Raw genomic sequence first — 21516 nt, 5'->3', positions numbered from 1 at the left:
GAAACAGGTCTGTAGTTGGCCGTGCAGTTCTGGTCGAGGGATGGTTTTTTAAGTAATGGTTGTATGCTGGCGTGTTTAAAAGAAGAGGGAAAGATACCAGATGAGAGGGAAAGGTTGAAAATTTTAGTTAGGTGAGAGGTGACAGCTGGAGCAAGGGACTGAAGGAGATGTGAGGGAATAGGGTCGCTGGTGCAGGTGGTAGGGCGAGAAGATGCAAGGAGCCTGATCACTTCATCTTCCGTGACTGGTTCGAAGTCAGAAAATGAGCAAGATACAATGTGGCGGGGGGGAGCATGCATAACATTTGGGGATTGGGAGAAAATTTCCTGTCGGATATGGTCAATTTTTTCTTTGAAATAGTTAGCCAGATCGTCAGCGCTGAGGTCGGTGGTCGGGGCCTGTGCTGTTTGATTGAGGAGAGAATGAAACGTGTCAAAGAGTCGTTTAGGATTATTGGAAAGTGAGATGATGAGGTTGTTAAAGTAGGTTTGTTTGGAGAGGTGAAGGGCAGAGTTATATGTTTTCAGCATAAATTTATAGTGGAGGAAATCTTCGGGCAGATTTGATTTTCTCCACAGCCGTTCAGCGCACCTGGAGTACCTCTGGAGAAGACGTGTTTGAGGCGTGTGCCAGGGTTGTCGCCGTCTATGCCGAATTGTTCTTTGTGTAGGAGGTGCGGCTTCATCCAGGGTGCATAGCATTATTTTGTTATAATGCTTCAATGCAGATTCGGGACATGAGAGGGAGGAGATTGGGGCCAATGATGATTGCAACCTTTTTATAAATTTCTGGGTGTTAATGGCGCGTAAATTTCTATAAGTGTGGACGGTGGGAGTGTCTTGAGTAGAGTCACAGTTCTTGACAGAGAATGAAAGAAGATTATGGTCAGAGAGTGGAAGGGGAGAGTTAGTAAAGTCATGTACTGAGCAAAGCCGGGAGAAGATCAGGTCCAATGTGTTCCCGTCCTCATGTGTAGGAGAATTAGCAAGCTGTGAAAGGCCGAAGGAGGAGGTTAATGATAAAAGATGCGTGGCAGATGGGGAAAGAGGATCGCCAATTGGGATGTTAAAGTCTCCCATGATTATCGTGGGGATGTCGCAGGATAGAAAATTTGTAAGCCAGGCAGCAAAGTGATCCAGGAATTGACGGGGGGGACCTGGGGGGCGATAGACAACCACCACTCGCAGGGAGAAGGGCCGGTAGAGTCTGACTGTGTGGGCCTCAAAGGACGGGAAGATAAGGGAGGGTACAGGGGGGATAACCTGAAAAGTACATTTTGTTGAAAGAAGCAGACCAACACCTCCACCTGATCTGTTGTCAGGTCGCGGGGTATGAGAGAAATGTAGGCCACCATAGGAGAGAGCTGCAGCGGCGGTGGTGTCCGACTGCTGGATCCAGGTTTCAGTGAGAGCCAGAAGGTTGAGGGAATTAGAGAGGAAAAAGTCATGGATATAAGAGAGTTTATTACAAGCTGAGCGTGCATTCCAAAGGGCACAGTTGAATGAGACAGAAGATATGCAGGGAATATTAATGAGATTAGCAGGGTTTCTGAATGTAACAGGGAAAGAGTTAGTGTTATTATTACTGGAGGGTCCTGGGTTGGGAGAAATATCACCTGCGACTAATAGAAGGAAGATACAGAGAGTGAGCAGATGATTGAGTGATTTGTGAGAGCGTTTCCTGCGTTGTATGGTGGGAATGAATGGATCTGCGTGGTATAACATTGTGAAGAGAGCATGACAACTGTACATAGGAGAAGAGAGGAGTGAGGGATTAATATGGATGAAGTGTGCCGCATTTGTGGGTGAACGGTGAATGTGGATGATTGTAGCAACCAGAGTATAAATGGCACAGATACAAATGGTGAATACTGTTTGCCAAAAAGATGACCTGGAAGCAAGTTTGTTTAATTGTCTTGCATGTCTTACCTGTCTCCTGCCCTGTCCAACTGCCATTTTCTAACTGCCAGGGCACTTTGCTAAATTATGGCACTTCGATAAAGTATGCATAAATGCTATATGCATAAATGCCCCCGCATAAATGCCTCCCCTTAACTAAGTCTCAATATATAGGGACGTATCTGCTTAGATCTGCACAGATTTAACTCATTAACAATCAATCACTAGCTTAAAAGACAACAGGAGACCATAAAGTGCAGGGAAAAAAAAAAAAAAAAAAACAGACTAGTAAACTCGGCATGGATCATAAACTCTTAAAGTAAGTGTGATGACCTTTAAGTATCATGGAATAAAAAAGCTAGAGGAGTGAAAAAATATATACCAGAAATTGATAGGCTGCAGAGCATTGCATGGAGATATAATGCAGTTTTCAGGACAGATCACACAAGCAGTGAAAAATATATACCAGAAATTGATAGGCTGCAGAGCATTGCATGGAGATATAATGCAGTTTTCAGGACAGATCACACAAGCAGTGAAAAATATATACCAGAAATTGATAGGCTGCAGAGCATTGCATGGAGATATAATGCAGTTTTCAGGACAGATCACACAAGCAGTGAAAAATATATACCAGAAATTGATAGGCTGCAGAGCATTGCATGGAGATATAATGCAGTTTTCAGGACAGATCACACAAGCAGTGAAAAATATATACCAGAAATTGATAGGCTGCAGAGCATTGCATGGAGATATAATGCAGTTTTCAGGACAGATCACACAAGCAGTGAAAAATATATACCAGAAATTGATAGGCTGCAGAGTATTGCATGGAGATATAATGCAGTTTTCAGGACAGATCACACAAGCAGTGAAAAATATATACCTGTAAGAAGAGAAGAAAGATGAATATTAGCAATGCCATTTTCTAACTGCCAGGGCACTTCGATAAAGTATGCATAAATGCTATATGCATAAACATTTCTTTCTTTCTTTTTAGCATGTGTTTAAGTTCTGTGTTCATCCATCCTGGTTTCCTTAAATGCTTCCCATTCTTCCTACTTTTCGGGATTGTTAACGATTGTGCTTTGAGAATCTCATTTTTAAAAATTTCCCATCCTTCCTGGACATTTTTGTCCTTAAGGACATCCAGCCATTGGATCCCTCCTATTCTCTTTCTGAGTCTCTTAAAATCTGCCTTTCTAAAATCTAACCTTGAAGTTTGAGTCTTCACATGTCTTCCTCCTCTAGTTATCCAAAATTCTATAATAGCATGATCGCTGCCTCCTAGGGTCCCAGCCACCTTTACCTCCTCAACCATTTCCTCCCTGTTTATAAGGATTAGATCCAAAGTAGCAGATCCCCTTGTTTTCTCCCCTACCTTTTGGAAGATAAAGTTGTCAGCAAGAGAGGATAAGAATTTGCTTGACCTGTTAGTTTTACTTGAGAGAGATTCCCAACAAATGTCTGGATAGTTGAAATCTCCCATGACCACTACGTCATATTTTTTGGAGAACTTGGTCATTTGATACATAAAGAGTTCATCCATATCTTCAGCTTGCCCAGGTGGCCTGTAGTAAATGCCTACAATGGTGTCCTTTCCGTTGTTCTCTCCTTGTATTCTTACCCAAACAGTTTCCACAGAACTCCCAGTCTCTGAAGCTTCAATCTCTGTGCAGATATACGCTTTTCTAACATACAATGCAACACCTCCTCCTCATTTATCAAGTCTGTTTCTTGCAAATAAGTTGTATCCTTTTAGCCTTTTATTCCAATCATGTGTATCGTTCCACCAAGTTTCAGTGATTCCAATGACATCATATTCCTTTTCCTGCATTAGTAGTTCCAATTCTCCTTGTTTGTTGCCCATGCTTTGTGCATTTGTATAAAAACATTTTAGTTTGTGATTGGTTTCTCTTCCTCCCATATTTTTATTATTTAAATTGTTTTGTCTTTGTTCTTCCTTTCCACTTCCAGTAGCAGAGATCTCAATAGTATTTGTCAGCTGTATGGCTTTTTCGGGCCTTTTGCTTCCCTTCCCACATTGTTCTAGTTTAAAGCTCTTCTGATGAGTGTAGCAAGGCGACTTCCAAATACATGCTTTCCAGTCTTCGTAAGGTGCACCCCATCTCTAGCAAGTAGTCCATCGTATAGGTAATTCATCCCGTGATCCAGAAATCCAAATCCTTGTTGACGGCACCATCGACGTAGCCAGTTGTTCACCTGTAGAATCTTATTCCACCTCATTGTTCCATGGCCATCCACTGGGAGGATGGATGAGAAGACCACTTGCGCTCCCAATTCTTTCACTTTCTTGCCTAAGTCTTCAAAGTCACTGCAGATGGTTTCCAGGTCCTTTCTTGCGGTGTCATTTGTCCCCACATGTATTAGCAGGAATGGGTAGTGATCTGTAGGTCTGAAGAGTCTTGATATCCTGTCAGACACATCTTTAATTTTTGCTCCTGGAAGACAGCACATTTCTCTTGAGGTTATGTCTGGTCTGCAGATAGCGGCCTCTGTTCCTCTTAACAGGGAATCCCCCATGACCACCACTCTCCGTTTTTTGTTCACAACATTCTTCTTTCTCCATCCAGGAGGATTCTGAGGGCTTACAAGGTTATTCATTGCTGGCAAAGTCTTATTTTGCTGTATTTCTTCATGGTTCTCCTGCGTGAGAGCCTGGTACTGGTTCCTGAGCAGTATGGGTGCTGACTGCCTCTCGATCCTCCTGCTTCTCTGGGTCACATGCTTCCATTCCTCTGTTTCGTCAGGTGCAGTTCGAATTTCTTCTCTTTCTGAATCATGAAGAGATAATTCTGCTCTGTCTAAGAACTCTTCACCTTCCTTAATGATTTTCAACGTAGTTAACCTCTCTTCTATATTTTGCAACTTTTCCTCCAACAGGGACACAAGCTTGCATTTCTGGCATGTGAAGTTTGGCTTTTCCACTGGCAAGTCTGTGAACATGTAGCAGGATATGCAGCTCACCAAATGGCTCCTGGACTCTTCCATGTTCTTATTGTTAATGTTCTGAAAACAGTGAAAAAGGCTTAAAAAAAAAGCTTCAAAATGCGCGCGCCGGTAGACGCGCGGTTTACCGATGTCCTCTTTTCAGCTCCAACAGCCAAAATCCAGTGTTCTTTGAGCTCGCGGAGACACTTCACTTACCCCAAAATGCAGTGGGAATATGCAAATTATCTCCTCAGGACTCCTCCCCTGGTTTACCGATGTCCTCTTTTCAGCTCCAACAGCCAAAATCCAGTGTTCTTTGAGCTCGCGGAGACTCTTCACTTACCCCAAAATGCAGTGGGAATATGCAAATTATCTCCTCAGGACTCCTCCCCTGGTTTACCGATGTCCTCTTTTCAGCTCCAACAGCCAAAATCCAGTATTCTTTGAGCTCGCGGAGACTCTTCACTTACCCCAAAATGCAGTGGGAATATGCAAATTATCTCCTCAGGACTCCTCCCCTGGTTTACCGATGTCCTCTTTTCAGCTCCAACAGCCAAAATCCAGTGTTCTTTGAGCTCGCGGAGACTCTTCACTTACCCCAAAATGCAGTGGGAATATGCAAATTATCTCCTCAGGACTCCTCCCCTGGTTTACCGATGTCCTCTTTTCAGCTCCAACAGCCAAAATCCAGTGTTCTTTGAGCTCGCGGAGACTCTTCACTTACCCCAAAATGCAGTGGGAATATGCAAATTATCTCCTCAGGACTCCTCCCCTGGTTTACCGATGTCCTCTTTTCAGCTCCAACAGCCAAAATCCAGTGTTCTTTGAGCTCGCGGAGACTCTTCACTTACCCCAAAATGCAGTGGGAATATGCAAATTATCTCCTCAGGACTCCTCCCCTGGTTAGGGGAGGAGTCCTGACAGGAGGACAACTACATGCCATAACATTAACACAATGATGGGTAAAGTGAATGACACTTATAAACTGGTGACATTGGCACAAGTCAGGGGTGGCAGAGATTAGACAGCAAATAGTTATTTAAGTGGTAATTACTGATGACAGGTTCCCTTAATGTACCTCCGGTGCCATTTCACTCTCTCTTCGTATCTTGCCCTTAGTATAGAAAAGTGTCCACGCAATTAAAGAAGTTGTCCACTACTATTAAAAATTCCCCCAATGTAATTAACCCGTTGAGAGAAGATTTTTTCTAATTACCTAGCTTTGTCTTTATTGCCTGTGAGCGGCGCTATTGCTGGCCACTCACCGGCATCACGCGACCCCCGGCCTCAGCCGGCTCTTGCTTCCCCTGATGTCACGTCAAGTGAGGCGTGACTCGGTGATGCGATCCCCGCGGTGGACGCCGGGCTGTGGGTGGGGTTTCCCCGCGCGTCACACCCAGCATCCACCGCGCACTTTCCCAATGAATGCAAGGTAATTGTGATTCACAAAATGTTATACAATTGAACGGTGAAAAAAAAAAAAATTACATTTTTACCACTATAATGTTATTTTATCCCCAGATTTTACATTTTCACAAGGGAAAATGGGTAAAAATGACCACATAATTTTATACAATTTCTGCTGAACGGGGCGATACCCCATATGTGGCTGTACTGTACTGCTTAGCCACATGGCGAGACTCGGGAGGGACGGAGCGCTATTTGACTCTTGGAGAACAAACTTTAGTAGAACAGTTTGCAGACTCCATATACAGAGCCCCTAAGTGGCAGAAGAGCAGAATCCCCCCTCAAGTGACACCAGTTTGGAAATTACACCCCTATGGAAATGTATCTACAGGTGTAGTGATGAATTTGACTCCATGGGTGCTTTCCAGAAACGAGCAGTAATGGATGTTGTGAAGTGAAAATGCAAATATTCCCTTATAGTGGCCAGTACATTGTAGTGTCCGGTACATTGTAGTGCCCTTACGTTGTAGCGCCCAGTACATGATTCCCAGCTAGTGCTTTCTGGAGAAATAAATTGTCTCTCCTCGCTACAGTAATGCCAAACATGTGGATGGTAACTGCACACTGTGGGGCTCAGGAGGAGGGGGCATTTGGATTTGGGAGCGCAGATGTCACTGGATTTCTTTAAGTGGGAGCCAAGTCACTTTTCCAGAGCCTTTGCGCTACCAGTAATATGGACACCCCCTATATTACTGTTTACAGATGATGAACCTGAGTGGGGACTTGTTTTTTGTGGGTTGAGTAGAAGCTCTTAATGGTGGCATTTTGGGGTACAGAACATTTTGGAGCATATTTATCCTCTGCTGTACGCTGAACACTTACAGTGGGTACGGGAAGTATTCAGACCCCTTTAAATTTTTTACTCTTTGTTTCATTGCAGCCATTTGGTAAATTCTAAAAAGTTCATTTATTTTTCTCATTATAGTACACTCTGCACCCCATCTTGACTGAAAAAAAGCAGAAATGCAGACAATTTTGCAAATTTATTAAAAAAGAAAAACTGAAATGTCACATGGTCATAAGTATTCAGACCCTTTGCTCAGACACTCATATTTAAGTCACATGCTGTCCATTTCCTTGTGATCCTCCTTGAGATGGTTCTACTCCTTCATTGGAGTCCAGCTGTGTTTAATTAAACTGATAGGACTTGATTTGGAAAGGCACACACCTGTCTATATAAGACCTCACGGCTCACAGTGCATGTCAGACCAAATGAGAATCATGAGCTCAAAGGAACTGCCCAAGGAGCTCAGAGACAGAATTGTGGCAAGGCACAGATCTGGCCAAGGTTCCAAAAGTATTTCTGCATTACTCAAGGTTCCTAAGAGCACAATGGCCTCCATAATCCTTAAATGGAAGAAGTTTGGGACCACCAGAAGTCTTCCTAGACCTGGCCGTCCAGCCAAACTGAGCAATCGTGGGAGAAGAGCCTTGGTAGGAGAGGTAAAGAAAAACCCCAAGATCACTGTGGCTGAGCTCCAGAGATGCAGTAGGGAGATGGGAGAAAGTTCCACAAAGTCAACGATCACTGCAGCCTGACACCAGTCGGGCCTTTATCGCAGAGTGGCCAGATGGAAGCCTCTCCTCAGTGCAAGACATATGAAAGCCTGCATAGAGTTTGCTCAAAACACATGAAGGACTCCCAGACTATGAGAAATAAGATTCTCTGGTCTCATGAGACGAAGATAGAACTTTTTGGTGATAATTCTAAGCGGTATGTGTGGAGAAAACCAGGCACTGCTCTTGACCTGCCCAATACAATCCCTACAGTGAAACATGGTGGAGGCAGCATCATGCTATGGGGGTATTTTTCAGCTGCAGGGACAGGATGACTGGTTGCAATTGAAGGAAACATGAATGCAGCCAAGTACAGAGATATCCTGGATGAAAACCTCTTCTAGAGTGCTCTGGATCCCAGACTTGGCCGAAGGTTCACCTTCCAACAAGACAGTGACCATAAGCACACAGCTAAAATGACAAAGGAGTGGCTTCAGAACAACTCTGTGGCCATTCTTGACTGGCCCAGCCAGAGCCGTGACCTAAACCCAATTGAGCATCTCTGGAGAGACCTGAAAATGTCTGTCCACCAACGTTCACCATCCAACCTGACGGAACTGGAGAGGATCTGCAAGGAAGAATGGCAGAGGATCCCCAAATCCAGGTGTGAAAAACTTGTTGCATCATTCCCAAGAAGACTCATGGCTGTACTAGCTCAAAAGGGGCTTCTACTCAATACTGAGCAAAGGGTCTGAATAATTATGACCATGTGATATTTCAGTTTTTCTTTTTCAATAAATTTGCAAAAATGTCTGCATTTCTGTTTTTTTTTCAGTCAAGATGGGGTGCAGAGTGTACTATAATGAGAAAAAAATGAACTTTTTAGAACTTACCGAATAGCTGCAATGAAACAAAGAGTGAAAAATTTAAAGGGGTCTGAATACTTTCCGCACCCACTGTATATCGGGGTTTCCATCTAAATCTACAAAATACATGATTCAGATGACACCCCCGAGGGATCCATTCAGTATAATGAGGCAGCAGAGTTACACCGGACTCCGTCTAGCCTCTGGTCGACTGCGCTTTTATGCACGCTGAAAAAGATGGACATCACTGGATCATAGGCCAGACGGCGTCCACAGCGCCTCATTATACGGAATCTTCCCCCGGGGTTCTGTCCGAATCGCAAGCTCAGTCATTTATATGGCAGCATGAGACTTGTGTAAGAATAATACGAAAATAAAAGATGGAAGTAATATTAAAAAACACAATTAGGAAAATTAAAAATGTGCTTATTAAATCATTAAGACGAGGTGTGAATGCGGCCCAGTTATTCATCGGTGCGCAACCGGACTCTGTACAGGAGCAGCCGCGCCATCACCGGACGCTTCTGCTGTGATGTGGACGGCGGATAAAGCTTCACTGCACCGGAGACTTCATACAATATCACACACCGGTCATCATCAGGCGCCGCTAATCATAGTCACATGCCAATCATCATCGTCATACGCCAGTCATCATCATCACACGCCGCTAATCATAGTCACATGCCAATCATCATCATCATACGCCAGTCATCATCATCACACGCCGCTAATCATAGTCACATGCCAATCATCATCGTCATACGCCAGTCATCATCATCACACGCCGCTAATCATAGTCACATGCCAATCATCATCGTCATACGCCAGTCATCATCATCACACGCCACTAATCATAGTCACATGCCAATCATCATCGTCATACGCCAGTCATCATCATCACACGCCGCTAATCATAGTCACATGCCAACCATCATCGTCATACGCCAGTCATCATCATCACACGTCACTAATCATAGTCACATGCCAATCATCATCGTCATACGCCAGTCATCATCATCACACACCGCTAATCATAGTCACATGCCAATCATCATCGTCATACGCCAGTCATCATCATCACACGTCACTAATCATAGTCACATGCCAATCATCATCGTCATATGCCAGTCATCATCATCACACGCCGCTAATCATAGTCACATGCCAATCATCATCGTCATACGCCAGTCATCATCATCACACGCCGCTAATCATAGTCACATGCCAATCATCATCATCATACGCCAGTCATCATCATCACACGCCGGTCATCATCATCACACGCCGCTAATCATAGTCACATGCCAATCATCATCGTCATACGCCAGTCATCATCATCACACGCCACTAATCATAGTCACATGCCAATCATCATCATCATACGCCAGTCATCATCATCACACGCCGCTAATCATAGTCACATGCCAATCATCATCGTCATACGCCAGTCATCATCATCATCACACGCCGGTCATTATTACACACCTGTGGAAACATCTACAGGAATCTCCTCCTTCACGTCGCTCACACACGGCTGATCCCCCCTCGTCATCGCTTCTTCTTCTGTCTCGTCCTTCACTTTATTCTTAGTTGGATCTTCCTCCTGATATATCAGATGTAACAATCAGCACAATACAAGAAACCACCAAAATCTGTGACATCTATGACCTCGATCAGAAATGTCCCCCCATATACAGATCCGGTACAGGGCTCAGCACCGTCTACCTGATGACTCTCCGGGATGTTGTGATTCTCCTCTGGACAGTCCTGGGGATACAGAGGACGGGGACATCTCTCTGGTGGATTTCTTTCCATGAGTCCATCTGTAGGAAACACATAGTGACAGAATACAGTGACATGTAAAAGTTTGGGCACCAATGGTCAAAATTACTGTTATTGTGAACAGTTAAGTTGAAGATGAAATAATCTCTAAACGGCCTAAAGTTACAGATGACATTTCCTTTGTATTTTAGGCAAAACAATAAATAATAAACTATATATATTTTCATCTTTTACATTTAAAAAAAAATTCAATAAGGGAAAATGGGCAAATGCAAAAGTTTTGGCACCCGGCAAGGTTAGCACCTAGTAGCGCCCCCTTTTGAAAGTATCACAGCTTGTAAATGCTTTTTGTAGCCAGACAATAGTCTTTCAATTCTTGTTTGAGGGATTTTCATTCATTCTTCTTTGGAGAATTCTTCCCGTTCTGTGAGATTCTTGGGTCGTCTTGCATCCTCTGCTATTTTGAGGTCTAGCCACAGATTTTCAATGATGTTCAAATCAGGGGACTATGAGGGCCATTGTAAAACCTTCAGCTTGCGCCTTTTGACGTGTGTTTAGTATCATTATCATTTGCCATCCTCTTTTCACCTCCAGCTTTTTTGCAGATGATGTTATGTTTGCATCAAGAATTTGCTGAAATTTCTTGGAATCCATTCTTCCCTCTACCCGTTCCCTGTGCCATTGGCTGCAACACAACCCCAAAGCAGGATTGATCCACCACCATGCTTAATGGTTGGCGACATGTTATTTTCCTAAAATTCTGTGCCCTTTTTTCTCCACACAACTTTGATCATTGCTCTATTTTAACCTCATCGGTCCACAAGACTTGTGTCCAAAATGCATCAGACCTTCTTAGATGTACTTTTGCATACTTCTGACGCTGAATTTCATGGTGAGGTCACAGGAGAGGTTTTCTTCTGATGACTCTTCCATGAAGGCCATATTTGTGCAGGTGTCTCTGAAGAGTACAACAATGTACCACAACTCCAGAGTCTGCTAAATCTTTCTGAAGGTCTTTTGCAGTCAGGCGTGGGTTCTGATTTGCCTCTCTAGCAATCCTACTGAAAATTAATTTGGTCTTCCAGACCTTATCTTGACCTCCACTGTTTCTGTTAACTGCCATTTCTTTATTACATTTTGAACCGAGGAAAGGGCAACTTGAAAACGCTTTGCTCATAGCCTTCTCCTGCTTTGTGGGCCTCCACCATTTTCAGAGTGCTAGACAGCGGATTAGAAGAAGCCATGGCTGCTGTTTTTTGGCACATTGTTAGAGTAGGCTGTGTTTTTATAACGCTGGCCTTTCCTAACGATCATAGTGAACGAGCCCTAACCCTAACAGGCTAAGTAAGGTCCGAATCATTGGTCAAAGTTATCTGAGCACACAAATGTCCAAGGATAATACAAAGGAAATGTGTCATCTTTAACTTTAGGTCTTTTAGAGATCATTTCATCTTCAACTTGCTTAACTGTGCAACAATAACAGGAATTTTGACCAGGGGTGCCCAAACTTTTACATGCCACTGTAGATTGTGTCATGTGATCATGAGATGATGGGAGTAGTAGTAGATGACCACAGAACCGACATGACAGTCTCCCCTCCTCACCCTGATCGGCCCATATTGCGGTCGCCTCTTGCTCTCCATGTATAACCTCAACCTTAATATCAATCAGATCTTCACCCTAAAAAGAACATTGTAAGATGAGCTCAGGTCCCATCACTTTATGGTCAGATGTTGTGGGGACTTCAGTGTCATCTACCTGATGATCCTCCGGGATGTTGTGATTCTCCTCTGGACAGTCCTGGGGATACAGAGGACGGGGACATCTCTCTGGTGGATTTCTCCTCCTGGATCCATCTGTGGAGACACACAGACTGAATACATGACCTGCCGTGTATCTGTCTATATATAAGACTCGTCTCTCAGAAAAGGTAATTCTATGTTTATGTATCAGGGAATAAATTACATTGTTGTGGTCCTCACCCCCGGTACCGAGGACCCAGCACATTGTGGGCCTCAAGTATGAAGTGATAATCAGCGAGGCCAAAGCCTAATGCTCTCTGCTCTGCACTCGGAGGATGAGGACCCTGAGGAGAGGGACAGAGAAGACCCTCGTCAGTCAGATGGAGGAGCCGTACTAAGAAACAACTTCTCCAAGTCTCGTCTCCACCAGGGATGGAACCACAGAGGAGCTGGAGAAAGCTCCACATTTCCATCCATCGGTTTCTTCTCTCCTAATTCACTGTATGGAGATTGGGGGAAGGACGGTGACCATTTACCAGTGATTGTATTTTTGAGAGCTCATGATGTCACCATGAGGACACGGCCTCCCTCCTGGACAGGATCCTCTGGGATCACTCAGAGGAGAGAACCTGATCTATTAAAAGACGGGTTACCGTGTCTTTCTTCTTCTTTAAATAGAGATAAATCTCAACATCCGCCTCGGTATAAACACTAAAATAAGCAGCAAGTTCTGCGCTTGTCTCTAAAGGAGGAAAAAAGGGCACATGTACGACTAACGTACGAAGTCACAGAACCCGGAAGGACGGTGTTGTGGGGAGCATCCGGTACACAGAGGTTGGTGCCTATCAATGTGTAGAAAGGACAACTAGAGAGCCGGCATCGGGGTCATGGGCGCTTACTGATGCACACGGGGAGCCAAGGAGAGATTGTCTGGTCAGACTCCACAGAAAAGCTCCATAATACATATTCTTCTGAACAAACATCCCTTTAAGGGAGACTTACAATTATTATTACCACCACACCAGGATCTCAGATTGAAGTCCCCATTAATTTTGCTTTGTCTCCCAAAATTAGAACAAATGTTTTTGTATAAAATATATATATATATTTATTTATTTACACACACACATACATTATTTTGCCAAATAATAAAATATATACATATAGTACAGACCAAAAGTTTGGACACACCTTCTCATTTAAAGATTTTTCTGTATTTTCATGACTATGAAAATTGTACATTCACACTGAAGGCATCAAAACTATGAATTACCACATGTGGAATTATATACTTAACAAAAAAGTGTGAAACAACTGAAAATATGTCTTATATTCTAGGTTCTTCAAAGTAGCCACCTTTTGCTTTGATGACTGCTTTGCACACTCTTGGCATTCTCTTGATGAGCTTCAAGAGGTAGTCACCAGAAATGGTTTTCACTTCACAGGTGTGCCCTGTCAGGTTTAATAAGTGGGATTTCTCGCCTTATAAATGGGGTTAGGTCCATCAGTTATGTTGTGCAGAAGTCTGGTGGATACACAGCTGATAGTCCTACTGAATAGACTGTTAAAATTTGTATTATGGCAAGAAAAAAGCAGCTAAGTAAAGAAAAACGAGTGGCCATCATTACTTTAAGAAATGAAGGTCAGTCAGTCCGAAAAATTGGGAAAACTTTGAAAGTATTATAAGAAACTCATTGATGGTTACCGGAAGCGGTTGTTCGCAGTTATTTTGACTAAAGGTTGTGCAACCAAGTATTAGGCTGAGGGTGTCAATACTTTTGTCCGGCCCTTTTTTGGAGTTTTGTGTGAAATGATCAATGATTTGATTTTTTCTTCATTCTCTTTTGTGTTTTTTCCTTGCAAGCAAATTAAATGAAGAGAATAAGACCAAAGAATTTGTGATTGCAATCATTTTCAGGAAGAAACTGAGTACTTTTGGCCAGCACTGTATGTACGCCTATATATATATTTGTGGCAATGTGTATTGGTGTAAAATAAAATATTTTATTTGATAGTTATTATACTTTGTTATGGACGTTTTTTCATCTTTGTGTATATACACTGCTCAAAAAAATAAAGGGAACACTGAAATAACCCATCCTAGATCTGAATGAATGAAATATTCTCATTGAATACTTTGTTCTGTACAAAGTGGAAAAACACACTACAGGCTGATCCAACTTTGATGTAATGTCCTTAAAACAAGTCAAAATGAGGCTCAGTATTGTGTGTGGCCTCCACGTTCCTGTATGACCTCCCTACAACGCCTGGGCATGCTCCTGATGAGGCTCAGTATTGTGTGTGGCCTCCACGTGCCTGTATGACCTCCCTACAACGCCTGGGCATGCTCCTGATGAGGCTGAGTATTGTGTGTGGCCTCCACGTGCCTGTATGACCTCACTACAACGCCTGGGCATGCTCCTGATGAGGTTATGGATGGTCTCCTGTGGGATCTCCTCCCAGACCTGGACTAAAGCATCCGCCAACTCCTGGACAGTCTGTGGTGCAACGTGACAACGGTGGATGGAGCGAGACATGATGTCCCAGATGTGCTCAATCGGATTCAGGTCTGGGGGAACGGGCGGCCAGTCCATAGCTTCAATGCCTTCATCTTGCAGGAACTGCTGACACATTCCAGCCACATGAGGTCTGGCATTGTCCTGCATTAGGAGGAACCCAGGGCCAACCACACCAGCATATGGTCTTACAAGGGGTCTGAGGATCTCATCTTGGTACCTAATGGGAGTCAGGCTACCTCTGGTGAGCACATGGAGGGCTGTGCGCCCCTCCAAAGAAATGCCACCCCACACCATTACTGACCCACTGCCAAACCGGTCATGCTGAAGGATGTTGCAGGCAGCAGATCGCTCTCCACGGCGTTTCCAGACTCTGTCACGTCTGTCACATGTGCTCAGTGTGAACCTGCTTTCATCTGTGAAGAGCACAGGGCGCCAGTGGCGACTTTGCCAATCCTGGTGTTCTGTGGCAAATGCCAAGCGCCCTGCACGGTGTTGGGCTGTGAGCACAACTCCCATCTGTGGACGTCGGGCCCTCATACCACCCTCATGGAGTCGGTTTATAACCGTTTGTGCAGCCACATGCACATTTGTGGCCTTCTGGAGGTCATTTTGCAGGGCTCTGGCAGTGCTCCTCCTTGCACAAAGGTGGAGGTAGCGGTCCTGCTGCTGGGTTGTTGCCCTCCTATGGCCCCCCACATTTCCTGGTGTACTGGCCTGTCTCCTGGTACCGCCTCCAGCCTCTGGACACTACGCTGACAGACACAGCAAATCTTCTTGCCACAGCTCGCATTGATGTGCCATCCTGGATGAGCTGCACTACCTGAGCAACTTCTGTGGGTTGTAGAGTCCGTCTCATGCTACCACGAGTGTGAAAGTACAACCAATATTCAAAAGTGACCAAAACATCAGCCAGAAAGCATTGGTACTGAGATATGGTCTGTGGTCCACACCTGCAGAACCAATCCTTTATTGAGGGTGTCTTGATAATTGCCAATAATTTCCATCTATTGTCTATTCCATTTGCACAACAGCATGTGAAATTGATTGTCAATCAGTGTTGCTTCCTAAGTGGACAGTTTGATTTCACAGAAGTTTGATTTACTTGGAGTTATATTCTGTTGTGTAAGTGTTCCCTTTATTTTTTTGAGCAGTGTATATTTTATATAATGAGACTAATATGATTATATGAATGTTTGTAGTTTTCTTCATTTTTTATTTCATTGTGATGTCATTTCCTTGTTTTTTTTCTATATAAATGTTGTATTTCTATGTGATTGCCCACAATTGACAAAAGCTCTGGAGGAGCTGAAACGTTTTGCAGATTTGTGGATGTGGAATAAATGATTGACTACAGGTGAGTGCCGGGATCTCTTTCCTTTCCCTCTCCATTACTAACCTGAGGGCTTGAAGACAGCTGTGTTTTTTGACAAATCACAGCTGTCATCAACCCTAACCACCATTACCCCGATTGCCACCGCACCAGGGCAATCGTGAAGAGCCGTGCAAAGCACCTGAATTGGTGCGCCATTTCTGAGGCGGCTGAGGGCTGGTAGTTTTAGGCTGGGAAGGGCCCAGTAACCGAGGACCTTCCCACCCTGATAATATCCGCTCACAGCTGTCTGCTTTACCTTTGCTGGTTATCAAAAATAGGGAGGATTCCACATCTCTTTTTTAATTTATTAGCTAAACACAAGTACAGTAAACTCCACACACAGGGCACTAATTATATATCTCACGGATATCTATCATCTATCTCGATCTTTGCACATCTAACACCTAAATATCTGTCATTTCTATTCTGCGCTCTCTTCCGGCACGTGTCACACAGACGTGTGTGCGGATGTCACACTTTATGTCATCTGTGTGCAGGACGTACTGACGTCTGAGCTGCAGGCAAAAAACGGACATGTCCGGTCCGTGTGAACATGTGCGTAGCCTATAGATTATAATGGGTGTACGTGTGTGTCTTCGGTACGTGTGAAGGGGGCCTAAAGGGTATGAGCACTTTTAGTATGAATTACCAGTAGGGGGCGTGACCACTTAAAGTGCCTAGGGCAGCATGAATGCCAGATACAGCCCTGAGCACAGCCCTAATAAAGTCATTAGAGCTGCAGATAAAGGGGGCTCGATTACAGCTCTGGATAGTGGGTTGTATGAGCCGGAGGTTATGAACATGGGTGACGATACTAATATATGCCGCACTCTAGATGGAGATCCTACTAATTCATACAATACCCCCTTACATTGTCTTTTGGAGGAGGGTTTGGTATCGGCTGTACTTAATGCCAAACAAATAGAACGATTAAAGGAAAATCACCCACAATGTCCAATATTTCATACATTACCGAAAACTCACAAAGAAGGAAACATCCATCAGTCTAGAGATACATTCAATACTGGCTGCAGAGAAGATTCCTATAATACAGTGAATATTACCAGAAAACATTTACCTATGTTATACACTGACAAGGATCCAGCAACAAGAAAGACAACTGACACGTGGATGACAAACACCAAAGGTTTCATTGAATGTGGGAGAAATAAATGTGGTTTGTGCAAGTCTGTGCACAAAGCAAAAATGTCTGCATCTACTAACCATAATAAACCCTATAATATCCGACATCTCATTAGTTGTAGCTCCACACGTCATTGACACCATACAATGTGAAGCTTGTCTGCTGCAATATGTGGGGGGCACGGTCAGACCCTTACGTCACCGCATTGGGGGACACGTTAGGGACGTTCTTGGCCCCACAACACGTAATACATCTGCAGCATCACAACATCTCATACAACACAATAGGAATTAATCACTTTACAGTTGTGGGTATTGAATATGTCACCAGACCAGCTAAGGGGGGAGATTGGTATAAAAAGTACACCCCCGAGAAGCCTTGTGGATTCTGGAATTGGCCTCCAGATTCCCCAGTGATATGAAGCTTCGTTCAGACCTTGTATCCATTTACTGAATTGTGTTTTTCCCTCTTTTATAGTAATTATACATAATATACACATTATAGATGCAGACACTTCATTCTTCTATTGCACGGATGCTTTTTGTTGTGGACATATGATCGTCCATAGGGGTAATGTAGACATACTTGCACATGTCCATTTGGGGCTGGGGGTCTCCGCTGTGCATTAGACACTATGATGTGTATAAGAAGCCGGTTACTGGTGATTTATTATGTCATGAAGAAGAACTGAACACAAATACCAGGTAGAAACGCAGAGATGTTTTGCTCCTATCTGTTTTTTAATGTTTCTATGATTTTAATTTGGATTTTTCAATAAAAGTTTTTGGTTTTATTCACACTGGAAAACAAGTGCTGGATTATCAGTAACTTTCTTTGTCCCGTCCATTCCTTCCCAACTGTGATTTTTCATCCAAGCATTGAGAGATGAGCTGAAAGCAGACAATGTTTTCTATAGAGGAATGGCAGACATGGGTGTTGTCCACATAGAAAGCCTCTCCTAAATCCCATACACAAAAAAGCCGCCCTACAATCTGCCAGGACACATGCGGAAACATATGAAGACTCCTGGGACTTTATACTCTGGAGTGATGAGACCAAGATAAAGGTTTTTTTTGGAACTGATGGCTTCAAAACTGTATAACATTGAAGAGGTGAGGAATACAATGAGAATGCATGGTGTCTACAGTGAGACCTGGTGGTGGCCGTGTCCTTATGTGCGGCTGCATGAGGAGCTACATTTCATTGATGGGATCTTGAATTCACAGATGTTCTGCTCTGTAGTGACAGAAAAGATGCTGCCATCACTCTGTTCCCTTGGTAGGCCACTGTTACATTTCTGAAGAACAGGGTGACAGTGATTCAGTGGCCAAGTGTCTCCTGATCTGAACCCAACCAAACACCTATGGGGGATTCTGAAGAGACAAGTTGTCATCGCTCCATCCAGCATCCAGGCTCTAAGAGCTCGTTATCGAAAGAGAGATAAAAGATAGATATAGTATTGTCACTAACTTGTTCATTCCAGGCCTAGAAAACTTGGTGCCGTCCTTTAAAATTATGGAGGCCATACAAAATAATAGATGTAGTAGCTTTTGATGTGGGGTGTACTCATTTTTGCATCAACTAATTTGAGTAAAACTGAAGATTTTGTAATGAGAGTTATATTATTACTTTCATGTTTTGATTACAAAAAAAATGTTCTATGAAACTTAGTGTTGGCAAAATTGTAGAAATTGATCTTGTGTTCAATGAGCTATTAAACAAAATCTTACTCATCAAAGGGGGTGTACTCATTTATACTGAACAATGCTTATTAAACTTTATAAAACACAGTGAACATAATTATACTTTCTTTTCCGTATGACTTCTCTCATGTTTTACAAGGTGTGATTTATGTATAAAAGATTTCCCACATTCTGAACATGAATACGGCTTCTCTCCAGTGTGAATTCTGTGATGTTTAACAAGATCCAATTTATATATAAAACATTTCCCACATTCTGAACAAGAAAATGGCTTCTCTCCTGTATGAATTCTGTTATGTGCAGCAAGAATTGATTTACGCATAAAAGATTTCCCGCATTCTGAACATGAATACGGCTTCTCTCCTGTGTGAATTCTGTGATGTTTAACAAGATCTGATTTATAACTAAAACACTTCCCACATTCTGAGCATGAATATGGCGACTTTCCAGTATGAATGCTCTGATGTCTACTAAGATGCCCTTTATTTGTGAAGGACTTCTCACATAGTGAACATGAAAATGTTTTTTCTCCTGTGTGATTTCTCTGATGTCTAATAAGATTCCCTTTATTTCTAAAGCATTTCCCACATTCTGAACACGAATATGGCTTCTCTCCTGTGTGAATTCGCTGATGTGGAATAAGACTCCTTTTATCTGTAAAGGACTTCCCACATTCTGAACATGAATATGGCTTCTCTCCTGTGTGAATTCTCTGATGTTTAATAAGACTCCAGTTATTCGTGAACGACTTTCCACATTCTGAACATGAATACGGCTTCTCCCCGGTGTGAATTCTTTGATGTATAACAAGGTGTGATTTACTTTTAAAACATTTCGCACATTCTGAACAAGAAAATGGCTTTCCTCCTGTATGAATTCTCTTATGAGCAGAAAGATTTGATTTAAGCATAAAAGATTTCCCGCATTCTGAACATGAATACGGCTGCTCTCCTGTGTGAATTTTCTCGTGTCTCACAAGTTTTGATTTCTCTGTAAAGCATTTACCACATTCTGGACATGAATACGGCTTTTCTCCTGTATGAATTCTCTTATGAGCAGAAAGATTTGATTTACGCATAAAAGATTTCCCACATTCTGAACATGAATATGGCTTCTCTCCTGTGTGAATTTTCTGATGTGTAATAAGAGTCCTTTTATCTGTAAAGCATTTCCCACATTCTGAACATGAATATGGCTTCTCTCCTGTGTGAATTCTCTCATGTCTAATAAGACTTCCTTTACCTGTGAAGGACTTTCCACATTTTGAACATGAATACGGCTTTTCTCCTGTGTGAATTCTCTGATGTATAACAAGCTGTGATTTTTCTGGAAAGCACCTTCTACATTGTAAACATGAAAAAGGTTTTTCCCCGGTGTGAATTCTTTGATGTTTAACAAGGTCTGATTTACTTCCAAAACATTTCCCACATTCCAAACATGAAAATGGCTTCTCTCCTGTGTGAATTCTCTCATGTATAATAAATTGTGATTTATAGGTAAAGAATTTCCCACATTCTGAACAGGAGTATGGCTTTTTACCTTTGTGTTTTCTGTGAGTGAAAAAATCTGAGCTTTTTGTAAATTGCTTGTCACACTGAAATCTTGAATCCACTTTGCCCCCTGGACTTTTGGTAATAATGTGAGATTGCTCAGGAGATGATTCCACATGATTAGGAGGATTATAAGAAAGTGAAGTGCTGTGAAGTCCAGGAGGTGCAGGAAGGGTGATGAGGTTTCCTCTATTAGAGTGCTTCCTGATATCTTCTCTTTTACAATTTAGTGATAAACCGTTATTCTCACAAGGATTTCCTGTAAGGAGGAAAGATAGATTACATGTGATTTTTTCAAGAACACAAAAAGGATTTTTAAATGTTTTTTATGGATCTCACAATGAAGACCCTCGTCAGTGAAAGTACCGGTAATAAGGAGGACAACTACATGCCATAACATTAACACAATGACGGGTAAAGTGAATGACACTTATAAACTGGTGACATTGGCACAAGTCAGGGGTGGCAGAGATTAGACAGCAAATAGTTCTTTAAGTGGTAATTACTGATGACAGGTTCCCTTAATGTACCTCCAGTGCCATTTCACTCTCTCAAGCTTTGTATCTTGCCCTTAGTATAGAAAAGTGTCCACGTAATTAAAGAAGTTGTCCACTACTATTAAAAATGCCGCCAATGTAATTAACCCGTTGAGAGAAGGTTTTTTCTAATTACCTAGCTTTGTCTTTATTGGCTGTGAGCGGCGCTATCGCTGGCCACTCACCGGCATCACGCGACCCCCGGCCTCAGCCGGCTCTTGCTTCCCCTGATGTCACGTCAAGTGAGGCGTGACTCGGTGATGCGATCCCCGCGGTGGATGCCGGGCTGTGGGTGGGGTTTCCCCGCGCGTCATATCCAGCATCCACCGCGCACTTTCCCAATGAATACAAGGTAATTGTGATTCACAAAATGTTATACAATTGAACAGTGAAGAAAAAAAAATTACATTTTTACCACTATAATGTTATTTTAGCCCCAGATTTTACATTTTCACAAGGGAAAATGGGTAAAAATGACCACATAATTT

The 21516-nt window shown here is 42.9% G+C and overlaps 2 pseudogenes; both read right to left on the bottom strand.

Annotated features, from left to right (window-relative positions):
• LOC141220274 (uncharacterized) overlaps positions 1–21516 on the bottom strand; it is a 71136-nt pseudogene that overhangs the window by 6661 nt on the left and 42959 nt on the right.
• LOC141220284 (uncharacterized) overlaps positions 18583–21516 on the bottom strand; it is a 73666-nt pseudogene continuing 70732 nt past the window's right edge.

This window comes from Phyllobates terribilis, unplaced genomic scaffold (assembly GCF_046119375.1).
Source record: "Phyllobates terribilis strain yellow unplaced genomic scaffold, ASM4611937v1 Scaffold_279__1_contigs__length_2497574, whole genome shotgun sequence".
Lineage (NCBI taxonomy): Eukaryota > Metazoa > Chordata > Amphibia > Anura > Dendrobatidae > Phyllobates > Phyllobates terribilis.
The sequence above is the reverse complement of the archived record's forward strand: the minus strand, read 5'-3'. Positions and strand labels throughout refer to the sequence as shown.